The sequence below is a fragment of the Dermochelys coriacea genome, chromosome 1 (genome assembly GCF_009764565.3).
Source record: "Dermochelys coriacea isolate rDerCor1 chromosome 1, rDerCor1.pri.v4, whole genome shotgun sequence".
NCBI classification, from domain to species: Eukaryota; Metazoa; Chordata; order Testudines; family Dermochelyidae; genus Dermochelys; species Dermochelys coriacea.
The window spans coordinates 199,456,909-199,469,870 of NC_050068.2; the positions used below are offsets into that span (position 1 = coordinate 199,456,909).

General features: G+C 40.1%; 1 long non-coding RNA gene across 1 annotated transcript in view; it reads right to left on the bottom strand.

Moving 5' to 3' along the window:
- Positions 1–730: 730 nt before the first annotated feature.
- LOC122459457 overlaps positions 731–12,962 on the bottom strand; it is a 28,546-nt gene continuing 16,314 nt past the window's right edge. The window contains exon 3 of the long non-coding RNA XR_006280170.1: positions 731–759. This is a non-coding gene — a long non-coding RNA (uncharacterized LOC122459457). The remainder of the gene's footprint in view (positions 760–12,962) is intronic.

A 12,962-nucleotide genomic window follows, 5' to 3' on the forward strand; every position in this document is an offset into this window, starting at 1 on the left:
GTAAACTGCAGAGGTACTTTCCCCATCTATACTAGGGGCGGGCAGCTACCAAAGGCTGAAATCCCCAGGGTAGATGAGGCCTAATAAACAAATGACACAGCTACAGAACAAAGTCAGGATCAGTAAGTTTGGGGGAAACCATTGTTAATCCCATCAGAGTGATTTTCACTTACATTCCCATAATTCAAGCATGGGTTTTATCCCGTCATTTGACTCATGCAGAACTATCAATGGATACACTGTGTTCACCCTTTGATCAACAGTGTCACAGACATTTTCCCTAATAAACCAACCAGTCTAGCCTCTATCTACATACTTTTAAGGCACTTATCAGAATGGCATCTAATCTGCTCCAGAGGCAATGTTCTGCTCCTTCTTCATGAGTGAATATTAACGGCTCACAAAAGAGAGAGTGTGCACCAAAGGTCACTGAGAGTTATTCATATCTGAAGAGGTTTCTCAGCCTCTCTCTTCAGTTGCTTCATTTTTGTCATCTGCACCTGTATTTATGAGTTCCGGAATGCCAGGAATGAGACAAGTGCTTCAGATTGCACCTGGCATCACAAGATTTGAAAATGCTTTACCACACGGTGGCCTGTTTTACTGCCCCATTTTACACAAGAGTAAATGGAAGCATGAAGAAGATATGACTCAACAAAGGTCACTTTAAAAGAACAGGAGTACTTGTGGCACCTTAGAGACTAACAAATTTATTAGAGCATAAGCTTTCGTGAGCTACAGCTCACTTCATCGGATGCACTTAGGGTCACTTAGTGATTTAGTGAGTCACTTAGTGAGCCAGTGGCGGAGCTGAGGAGATAACCCAGATCGCCAGACTCCTCTCACTCCCCTGCCCTAACCACTAAACATGCTGCCTCCTTCCATAATCAGCTGGGAAAGGTGACCTGGTTCAGAGCAATAAGAACCATTCTTTAATATCCATTATTGTGCTTTTGCATATGTCTCTGCATTTCCTCGTTCTGACCCAGATGGGAAGTAGAGGTGCTAAAAAGTGTGCAGAGAAAGGCGATTTGACTTAGTATTTTCAAGTCAAGTCACTTGCAGTCAAGTCACTTGCTTTCTTTATGCCTTAACCTCCCCATAAATTAAATGAGGACAATGATACTTTCTTTATCTGTCTTCTCTATTGAGACTGTGAGCTCTTAGGGGAAGAGGTTGTCTTTTAACATGCATTTGTGCAGTGCCCAATATTGCCAACCCCACACATTTAAAAATCATGAATGAGGCCCCAAAACCATGAGATTAGGTTAAAAATTTGATTTGTTTTTAATGAGGAGTTCTTTCTCTTTGCCTTCTGGGTTTTGAGATTCAGGGTTACATTCAGTCACATTTTCAAGCTTTTCTCTACTACTGTGAGGGCAAGAAACTTACATATTAAAAAAATTAAAGCTGAACTTCTCACCTGATCAGATGCCTCCAGGAGCTGGGGCTTTAAGAAACACACCAAATATCATCACACTCATGATAAAAGCGCGAGAGCTGGCAATGCTGCATGTCTAGTGCGAGAGAGTCTGTAGGGGCTCCTGTTATATAAAAAAAATTACAGCTACTGTATCCGTGGGGTTCCCTGTAGCATTGCCTGAGCAAATAGATCCAAATGACATAAGAACTGACGTGAATCTTAGCCCCCCCAAACTTTCACCTTCCATTATTAATCGTGCCTCAGAAACACTCCGAGGTGGATATTTCCATGCACATCATGCCTTGGCCCTGTCCAGTAGAACAGCTGTGTTGCTTTGGGTTCATTTACATTGCAAGGAAAAATGTGGTTTTGAGTCGAAGGTGGCAAAACCTGACAGGGCTAGAATTCTGCCATTAGCCACAAAACTAGCCAGCAGGAGCTCAGTCTTCCCTGGGGCCTGTGCTTCTCCTATCACCTGCACTCTAGGGTTCTCCGGGGCTGGCTGATTCACTCACATTCAAGGAGAGACTCCCCCGAGGGACAGCTGCTTGAGGAGTAGCCAGCCAGAGGGAATGCTGGGAGCCCACCCCCCAGGGTAGGTACTATGAGGAGACTGGCTGCTTATATAAAAGCTTATGCAAGAGATTATTAGAGTGAGGGTTCAAAGCTGACATTCCTCCCACTTGTAGCTGTCTGTTACACATTTGCCTGAGTGTTCTTTGCCTGCCCTTTTTATTCCTTAGCGAACTTAATACCTAAGCTACTGTGCACATTAGTGATGCTTCACTGCAGTGCTCTGGTTCTGCATTTCAGCTTGACAGCTCTATTACTAAAGGGAGAATGCCCTTGGTCTGTTTCTCAGCTGCTCCCTGCCTGGGAAACTACATCTTGTGAATATCAGTTACCAACCAAAGTGATTGCAAAGTGTCCCTTTGTGGAACGCTAGAAAGAAAAGGCCATATTATGGCACCCAGCATAACGACTGGGTAATCCTACCCTGATTATAAATAAACTTTATTAACAGAAATTGCTACAGTGCAAGTTGTGATGAAGGGATCTCTCCTTCAGAGGCATTCATTTAGCTGGACTTGATCTACTAGAGTCAATTAATGAAGACATACTGCGCTAAGAAGCCATGCTCCATGGAGTGTGCTACATGGGTGGCCTCAGAAACAGAGGTGAGCTAAATGGTTCTGACAAAAGGAGGTACACTGCCTTCCCCAAAGACAGCAACATTCTCAAGGCTGTGAGCTAATTCCTTCCTTGCACTTTGATTGAAATAAGTGGCTGGATTGAGTTATCTGACCACCAGGGGGCACATGGCCACTTACATAGCAAACAGAAGCACCTGAGCTGTCAATCACTTGTGACTTTTAAGTCAGGACTACACACAATTTTTATAATGGCATAATTATTTCCGTTAGGGTGTCATTTTTTACCAATATACTTATACAAGTACAACTCCTAGTGAGGATGCAGTTACATGAATATACATGGGCTTATACTGGTATAGCTTATTCCCCTTCCTGATGGAAATAAATTATACCACACTATGCACATTTATATTGGTATAACTGCATGTACACTGGGGTTGGGGGTGGAGGTGTATAACTAATTATACTAGTATAGTTAAAATGGCATAATTTCTGTGTGTAGATAAGCCCTCACACAGCATTTTAGTTCTATTATTATTATCATCACCATTATTATTATTAACATTTATAGACATATTCCTGTACATAGAATCATAGGATTGGAAGGGATCTTGTAAGATCATCTAGTCCAGTCCCCTGCACTCATGGCAGGACTAAGTATTATCTAAACCATCCCTGACAGGTGTTTGTCTAACCTGCTCTTAAAAGTCTCCAGTGATGGAGACTCCACAACCTCCCCAGGCAATTTATTCTAGCGCTTAACCACCCTGACAGTTAGGAAGTTTTTCCTAATGTCCAACCTAAACCGCCCTTGCTGCAATTTCACTCCATTGCTTCTTGTCCTATCCTCAGAGGTTAAGAAAAACAATTTTTATCCCCTCCTTCTTGTAACAACCATTTACATACTTGAAAACTGTTATGTCCCCGCTCAGTCTTCTCTTTTCGAGACTAAATAAACCGAGTTTTTTCAATCTTCCCTCATAAGTCATGTTTTCTAGACATTTAATCATTTTTGTTGCTCTTCTCTGGACTTTCTCCAATTTGTCTACATCCTTCCTGACACAATACTCCAATTGAGGCCTAATCAGCGCTGAGTAGAGTCGAAGAATGACTTCTTGTGTCTTGCTTACAGTTCTCCTGCTAATACATCCCAGAATGATGTTTGCTCGTTTTTGCAACAGCATTACACTCTTGATTCATATTTAGTTTGAAATTCACTATGCCCCCCCCAAGATCCCTTTCTGCAATACTCCTCCCTAGGCAGTCATTTCCCATTTTGTATGTATGCAACTGATAGTTCCTTCCTAAATGGAGTACTTTGCATTTGTCCATATGGAATTTCATCCATAGAATCATAGAATCATAGAATCATAGAATATCAGGGTTGGAAGGGACCCCAGAAGGTCATCTAGTCCAACCCCCTGCTCAAAGCAGGACCAAGTCCCAGTTAAATCATCCCAGCTAGGGCTTTGTCAAGCCTGACCTTAAAAACCTCTAAGGAAGGAGATTCTACCACCTCCCTAGGTAACGCATTCCAGTGTTTCACCACCCTCTTAGTGAAAAAGTTTTTCCTAATATCCAATCTAAACCTCCCCCATTGCAACTTGAGACCATTACTCCTCGTTCTGTCATCTGCTACCATTGAGAACAGTCTAGAGCCATCCTCTTTGAAACCCCCTTTCAGGTAGTTGAAAGCAGCTATCAAATCCCCCCTCATTCTTCTCTTCTGCAGACTAAACAATCCCAGCTCCCTCAGCCTCTCCTCATAAGTCATGTGCTCTAGACCCCGAAACATTTTCGTAATATTTCATCCTATTTACTCCAGACCATTTCTCCAGTTTGTCCAGATCATTTTGAATGTTAATCCTATTTTCCAAAGCACTTGTGACCCCTCCCAGCTTGGTATCGTCTGCAAACTTTATAAGTGTACTCTGTATGCCATTATCTAAATCACTGATGAAGATATTGAACAGAACTGGACCCAGAACTGATCCCTGCAGGCCCCTACTTGTTATGCTCTTCCAGCATGACTGTGAATCACTGATAACTACTCTCTGGGAATGGTTTTCCAACCAGTTACATCCCTCTTTTCCCACAGTTAGTTTTTGCCCTGCAGGCTGAATTCCAATGAAAAATGAGTTCCTAGTAATAAAAATCAGACATTCTGTCCTGAAAAAAAATCACAAATTACTTTATCCACCATTGAGATGCTGCCACCTCTGTGTTGGAATGTGGCAGCTGTTTAATAGCATATAGCAAAGCAGAACAGTTATGAAAAAAAGTAAAGAAGACTATTTTAATGCCTATAAGGAACTTGCTTTTACAGCTCACAGAAAATATGAACTGCCAGCAGCACCACCACCCCCTTTAATATCTTGTGGAGGTACTGGTTCAATGTTTTTTCTGAAGCAAGAGAGCTACTCACTAAACCAACAACACTTCTGTTTGCTGTGCATTGGTTTTTCTCAGAGGTCTCCTCTACTTACTGCCACATTTGATCTTGCTTTGTTTTTGAGATCTGAGCAGATCCCAGACTAGATCTAGACTATTGGAGTATTTTTTAGAAGGTTGTCTGATTAATTCTGAATTTATTTATTACAGGTATTTGAACCTCTCAGATCTCTGTGTGGAGTTTATAAATTTCTTGATGGTGCATAATAGAGTTGAATAAACTTTCCAGGCCTCGCGTGAAGAGTCTGTAAACTCTTCAAACCAAATTGCTTTGATTCAACAAGGGTACAAGTTCTGCAGGCATTGCCAGTATAATTTTGAAAGCCAAAGTGTCTGTGTAAAGGAAATTAGGTAAGTTTTGAACTCCAGAAATTGAATAGCTTTTGTTCAAGTTTACAAAGCTCTCCCAATATAGCTAGAAGAGTTTTTAAGCTCCTTAAATTAAACCAAGGAACTCAGGATCAAGAAACACAGAAGCATAACAGACATGCCAAGCACAGCTTGCAAATTAGGAGAGCCAAATAGCAGGTGCCTATTTGTAATGAAGAAGTGAAGTACCTTGCCACTAGAAATGTTCAATTTCCACAGCCATAGCTGGTCTTTTATGAAGTCCACAGGCTTATCATTCATAACAGTATAGGGGCAAGGATTGTCTTTTTTCTTCTGTGTTGGTACAGCACCTAGCACAATTGGGTCCTGGTGTATGACTGTAGCTCCTAGGCATGATGGTCATTGAATAAATAAATAATAATGTAAGATGTAGAATTCAGAGCACTCCATACACCAAATCTTACTTATTTACCATAGAGGAATGAAGAGAGTCAGAATCTCTGTAGAATGAATAGTATTTCCTTCTTACCTGTAGTGAACAGAGCTGGACGAATAATTCAACAAATCTTCCTTGTGTGATGGGTTCCCCCAGGGATGCCACCTGGAACTGGGGTACTCCTGAACCCCCTGACCCACCAACCTTGGCTTCTGATCACACTATATTGCTGTGACAAGCTACAGAGCCCTCGAGCTTTCACTTTCACCAGCATACATACAGGTAGGGACACACCCAGCTGCAGTTACAAGCAGGCTCACTGACTAGCCCCTGCAGGGGAAAGCTACTATCAGCTCCTCAGGCACAACCCCCTTTGGAGTATAAGTCCAAAATTATACCGTTTTATGCTGCACAAGGAACTGCACAGCGTAAACTCATAAAATTCACCCCCTCCCTCAATGTGGAGAGGAATATGTAACAGCCTTTTGCCCCTGAGTTATGATTCCCACACACTGGTTTAGATAAAGCAAAAATAAGATAGATTTTAAGTGATTATAAGTGATAGCAAACGGATCAAAGCAGATTACCTAGCAAATAAGCAAAAAACACAAACTAAACTTAATATACTAAATAGATTGGATATGAATAGCAGTTTCTCACCCTAAGAGATGATACAAGCAGGCTGCAGATTCTTAAGGCACAAGCTGCACTTGCTTACAGCTTGGAATCCTCAGGTGTTCCATTCACAGGCTAAAAATCCCTTTAGCATGGATCCAGCACTTCCCTCAGTTCAGTCTTTGTTCCTCAGGTGTTTCCAGGAGTCTTCTTGTGTGGGAAGTGAAGAACCCCAGATGATGTCACTCCCTGCCTTATATAGCTTTTGCATATAGAGGGAACCCTTTGTTTCAAAGCTTGGTCCTCAGATTGGCCTGTGGAAAATTACTGACATCCCAAGATGGAGTCTAGAGACATGTGGTCTTATCACATGTCCTTGTAGAGTCCTAATAGCCATTACTTAGAGGCTGTCTGTAGCATTCTCAGGAAGACTTCCCAGGTGGGAGATAAGATTTTCCTAAGACCTATTGTTTTCCTAATGGCCCACTCCCCATCCACTGTATAGAATGAAAGCATCTTGTCTAGTATAGGATAATCAAATAGGATAATCATATTCAGCAAATCAGAACCTTTCCAATGACACCTCACATGACCTATCTTGCATAAAATACATCATAACTCTGTCATAATCATATCATAATATCATTGTGAAGAATATGGGGTGCAGTATCACACTATGAATATTTATTTCAGTTTTTAAATGAATTTGTTTTAACTGTGTGCATGCCTCTTTAGCATTTTTTGTCCACATATATTTGTGGGAGAGATTTTCAAAGGCAATATATTAGGGAATATTTGTGCTGAAAGAAATGTGAATTCATACATGCAAGTATTAGGGTTGGAAAACTAATTTTAGGAATTGTGTTTATCCAACAGGGGGACGGAAACCTAACACCTGACTTATATTATAACCAAAATTACAACACAACTCAATTTTTGAATATTGCATGCTCACAACAAACAGCTTGAAAATGATCTACAGATGAGGAATTGCTGACCAAAATGATTCAATAAATAATAATATCAAATGATGGATACATCTGAGAAAATCAGATGTTACTCATGAACAATCCTCCAACTAAAAATTAGGTAAAATTCATCAAATTAAATTATTTGTTACAAATTATTCTGTTAGTTCCAGAGTAGACTGGTTTAAATCAGCAAGCAGAAAAACCTTTATTTAAATCATCAATTTTAATTGTGTTTTCTGTTTGTACTTTTATTTTCCCATTTCATTCTTATCAGTTAATATAATCATTAAAATATGTAGATTTTCTTATTTACCACTAAATATAACCTTTTTGTGAGATTTGGAAAGTCCTTTTGCTATCCAAGAGGATATGCTATAACTATACACATTTACAAAAAGAAAAGGAGTACTTGTGGCACCTTAGAGACTAACAATCTCTAAGGTGCCACAAGTACTCCTTTTCTTTTTGCGAATACAGACTAACACGGCTGCTACTCTGAAACCTATACACATTTAGTCACACAATTATGTAGCTTAACATACGTTTATTCAGATTAATAGTTTCTACATTTTTTCATTATGTTAGAAAATGTGATGGATGCATTTCTTCTTTATTAGATAATGCTTAATTTTTTATTCATTACTAGTGTCAAGCTGCATTTGGATAGAAATTGGAATTCAATGAAAAAAGCACAAAACCAGCATTTAAAAAAAGTAAAAATGTTTTCCCCCCAACTTTCCTGTTGTTGACATCTACAGTAGAAGCTATGCTGAAGAGTGCTAGATGACTCTGATGAATAGAATAGACTGCAAATGTGAAATTAAAAGTATTTCTGCTAAACTGAAATAAAAAGTAATTAAGACAAAAGCTTTTCTGCACAACAGAGATTGAAAGCGTTGACATTTGGAATTCACTTCATTATAAATACTGAAAATGATATAGATACTTAATTTAGTTCATGTCATATTGTGCCATCTTTATAAAGCTTGACCTTACAAGTTAGTGAAAGATCTTTTCCCACTATTTTTAATAGAAAAATAAAGCCTTAACTTGAGGAGAGCTCGTTAATTCAGCATATTACTATGTTGTTTATTTAAATGATTTTAATAGATGATAGCAGGTTTGTATCTTAACATCAATTGTCAAATTCAAATTGAGTTTTAAACAGATTTATTTTTAAAAAAAGAAAAACATTGTAATTTAAATTAAAAAGACAGATTTAAATTAAAAAAACAGTGCTTGATTTTTATCCACCCCGATTAGCTCTAGTGGGTGAAAGTTTCAAAAATGTTTACATAGAAATGTTGTAACACTTCTGAAATAAAAAATACAGAAGAAGAGTAGTTAGCAATGGTATAGCTATTTCTGGGATTGTTTGGAGGACAGAGTTAAAGTTGACAGCAGAAACTTAACTGATTTTCCTCACTTTAAATTTTTTTAAAAATATAATTACAGTATTCTAATATTTTGAATTAATGGATTTATTTACAACCTCTGATCCTTCCAATATGCACATGCTTGACTTTATACATGTGAGTAGCATCAGTATGCATTCAATGGGACTGCTCTTGTGTGTAAAATTAAGCTCATGTGTAAACTTTTGCACAATCAGGGCCTTACCTCATATCAAAGATTTTTGCCTGTTATAAACCATACAGTCTAGTTTCAGCTCTGGTTTTGTCAGCCTGGCTTTGTATTAGCAGAAGGATAATGGAATAGAATTCTTACTTGCCTGCATCATCATCAACATCATCATACCTAGCTGTTATATAGTGCTTTTCATCACTGGGTCTCAAAGCCCTTCACAAAACAATGTTTTTATTCTCACTATATCCGGTGGGATTTTGTTCCCTGTAACTTTTAATATATCATCTCTTGCTTGTCTGATTGTAAAATCCTATTTTTCTACTTGTGCTGCTTTTAAGACTGATCACCTCATAGCACCAGGCAGCTGACTCAATGAATATAGACACCAACATCCTCCCATTAAAAAGAAACCACACTTCTCAGTATGGGTATGTGCCTTCTCACTGAGACTACATGATGGTATAATATGTGCATCTTGTTTCTTTTTCCCTTTCTCCTCTCCTCCAAAGTTGTGGCAAAGTAGCCTCAATCCTACAAATCTAATCTGAATCTCTCTTTCTTTCTCCCTAGGTACCTCTAAGGCACATACCATCCATGTTAGAGCTCACTGTACAGACAGATTATATATGACGATATATGTGACATTACAGTGGACATTTATTTATTTTTAAAATAAATCTGTTTAAAACTCAATCTGAATTTGACAATTTATGTTAAGATATAAACATTGCACATGTGGGGAGGGCTTGTTTTAAAGTACCTCTTTCTTTTTTGTTATCTATGGAATTAATGATGGGCAAATATTTATTATTATTAATAAATATAACAACAACAATAATAAATTGCATTGCAATAGTTCCCAGGAGTCCCTGTCATGGACCAGAACCCCATGGTGCTAGGCACTTTACAAACACAGAACAAAAAAGACAGGCCTTGCCCCAAAGAGCTTACAATCTAAAGTAAAAAGTTTGGGAGGTTCAGATCAGATAAGCACCCAAACAACTGATGATAGGTGCTGATACGGGGAGTGTGTACATAGAGGTCTATGCACACACATATACATGTTCTAAATAGTCCTTTGTTTGCTACAGTACAGAACAGAAGAATGTACACAGTGTAGAATGCCCCTGCCCCCATGACATAGAACAAGGCACTGCAGTGTTTTCTTGACAATGGTTTTCCTCTAGTGAGGCTCACATGAGCCTGATGTGCTGAACCCCCTCTAGTTTGGTGTGACTGCAATGAAGAATGGATTCAGTTATTCTCAGGTGTTTCTGTCTGTACTGCCCTAGCATAGTCAAGGGGTGGGGGGGAGGGGTGGGAAGAAAGCAGGGAAATAACTCTTGCCAGCTAAAGGCAGCCTGCTGTGGAGAACTCACAAACAGTTCCACTAAGAGAATGAAGGGCAAGATACTGTTGAAACTCAATAACCTGCTTCTCATAATAGAAAAACATCCAGTTCTTCTGAGTTGTGCTGGTACCAACTCCCTTCCAATCAAAACTTCAGTCACTGGCAGCAGGGCCCTGGAGGGATTGATTTAAAGATTAAATACTACGTACTGTATAGCTTGGCTATATGACAACTAAGAGTACAAACTAATGTCTATAAGTAGGTGAAGTATGCAAAGAACAAAGAGGAAAGGGAATTATTTAGGATGGTCCAAGGTGCTATAACTAGGGATTAAATCCAACAAAGGAAATTTTATGATAAATACCAAGAAGAACTTGCTAATAATGAGATGTATTAGGCCAGGGAATAATCTCTAAGGGAAGTGGGAGAAGCTTCATCCTGTGAGATATTTTACACTAGACCAGATAATGCACGAGAAGAAAGGCAATGTGAGTGCCAGAATGGCGCCCACTTTACATCACTTTGCCCTGGTGTAAATGATTGTACAAGGTGCAGGATAATGGAGAATCAGACCCTAGGAAATGGTAGGGATAGACTAGATAATCAAATAGGCCTGTCACATTGCTAATTTCTATCATTTTATGATTGGGGAGTGTGTGTGTGTGAGTGAGGGTGTGTGAGAAAGAATATGGAAGCTACTGCTGCTCCAAAAGAAAACCATCTTGAGCTGGCATCTTTTTTTTTTCTTTTTTCTTTTTTTTTTTAAATAAGCTCTGGTGAGGGATAGGCTGTAGCCTAGTACTATCCAGCTGAGGGAAAGGTATTTTCTGGAAATTAATGAGAGGGTAGGCCAAGATCTGTCTAAAGGTCACCAGCCCCAAAGGCTGCTAATCACAGGAAATGCCCAGCCTAGGTCATTGCGGGCTATTTGAAACTGAACATGAAAACAAAAGAAACAGAACAGGCATATGGATCCTTTGTGTGGGTGATGCAATTTCAGTTGCTCTTTTTGTATAAACAAACTCTGGCACCCTTACTCACACTGAGGGTACGCCTACACTTCAAGCAGGGGCTGTGATTCGCAGCTAGCATGCTAAAAATAGAGTGCAGACGTGACAGCACGAGCCGTGGGTGGGGCTAGCCACACGAGTATGCACCTAGCATCTTGGACGGGTTTGTACTCAGGGCAGCTAGCCGCTCACACCCCCAGCTCAAAGTGTAGACATAACCGGAGTTGTACCTTACTGCATAGACCTCCTGGAATCAGGCCCTTATTCATTTCTAATGCACAACGCTCTGGATATAATACCTGGGATATTGTTCAATCTTACACAATATTAATCAAAACCAGGACATAATGCCTGGGAGAACCAGCTGTTCCTTCAGATGAAGACTGACAAAAGAGACAGTTCAAAAGGGGGTGGGCCTACTCAGTACTTGAGAGGGGGAACTCAGAGGGAAACTAAGGAGGATGCATAAAGACTCTCAGGGATGGATTCTCATGCCTTTACTCACACTGAGCAGGACCTGCCTCTACCAGTAGTGCTATTGTGTGAGTGAGGATGCAGAATCATCATCATCATCATCATTATTTATATTGCAGATGTGCAGGGAGTCCCCCAATCTAGAGCGGGGGCCCCATTGTGCTAGCAACTGTACGAACACAGAGTAAGAGGCAAGGCCCTGCCCTCAGAAACTTTTACAATCTAAGTCATCATGACAGACAAAGAGTGAGTTGGGTTCCGGCACATTAATTTGTTTTTTTTAATATTGCTCTGCTCTTTTTTTAACAGTATACACTGTATGTGTGGGCAGGTTTCTTTCAAATCTAGGGTTTTACACATTGTACAGTTGAATAATTAGGTCATGGTGCCTACTTTGGTGCACAGCACCTAGGAGGAGAAGAGCATTTCAAAGGGCTGGTTTCTTCTCCCAGCTCCACCTGTGGGATCTCACTTCTAATATTTACCTGTCCCTGTTTGTGCCGACCTCCCATTGGCATGAAAAGAATAGCAGAACTGAGAGCTGGCTCTTACAGCAGAGAGGAGAGGGTTTAACTTAGGGAAGAATCAGGCACATTTGCACTCTGTCTCCCCTAAGCCTACTTCCACCCACTTACTGATATGTAAGAGAGTTGAAGTTGGTGCGACTTACACACCAAGATGGCAGAAGATGTAGGGAGGTGTAAATTAATGGAGAGGATGAACATCCTGAATTTACACATCCTTGCACCCTGTTGTTAATTGCCTTTCTTGCTTGAGCCCTGTGTGTGTGAATAATGTCTTCTTAGGCTCGGTGGGCCAAATTCCAAGGTGATGTGTAAGATGGCGGGGTGAGTTAAGTGATGGTAAGTGGGTATTAGTCTTAGGCCAGGTCTACACTATAAACTTACATCGGTATAATTGCCTTGCTTGAGGTATGAAAAATCCACTCCCAGGAACAACGCAGTTATACCGACCTAACCCCCAGTATAGACAGCGCTGTGTCAACAGGAGGGCTTCTCCCACCAACATAGCTACCGCCTCTTGTGGAGGTGAATTAACTACACTGACGGGAGAGCTGCAGCATTTTAAGTGTAGACCTGCCTTAAGTAAGTCAAGTGGAATCTAAGTAGGTGTAACATGCTGTGGGGATAGAAGGAGGT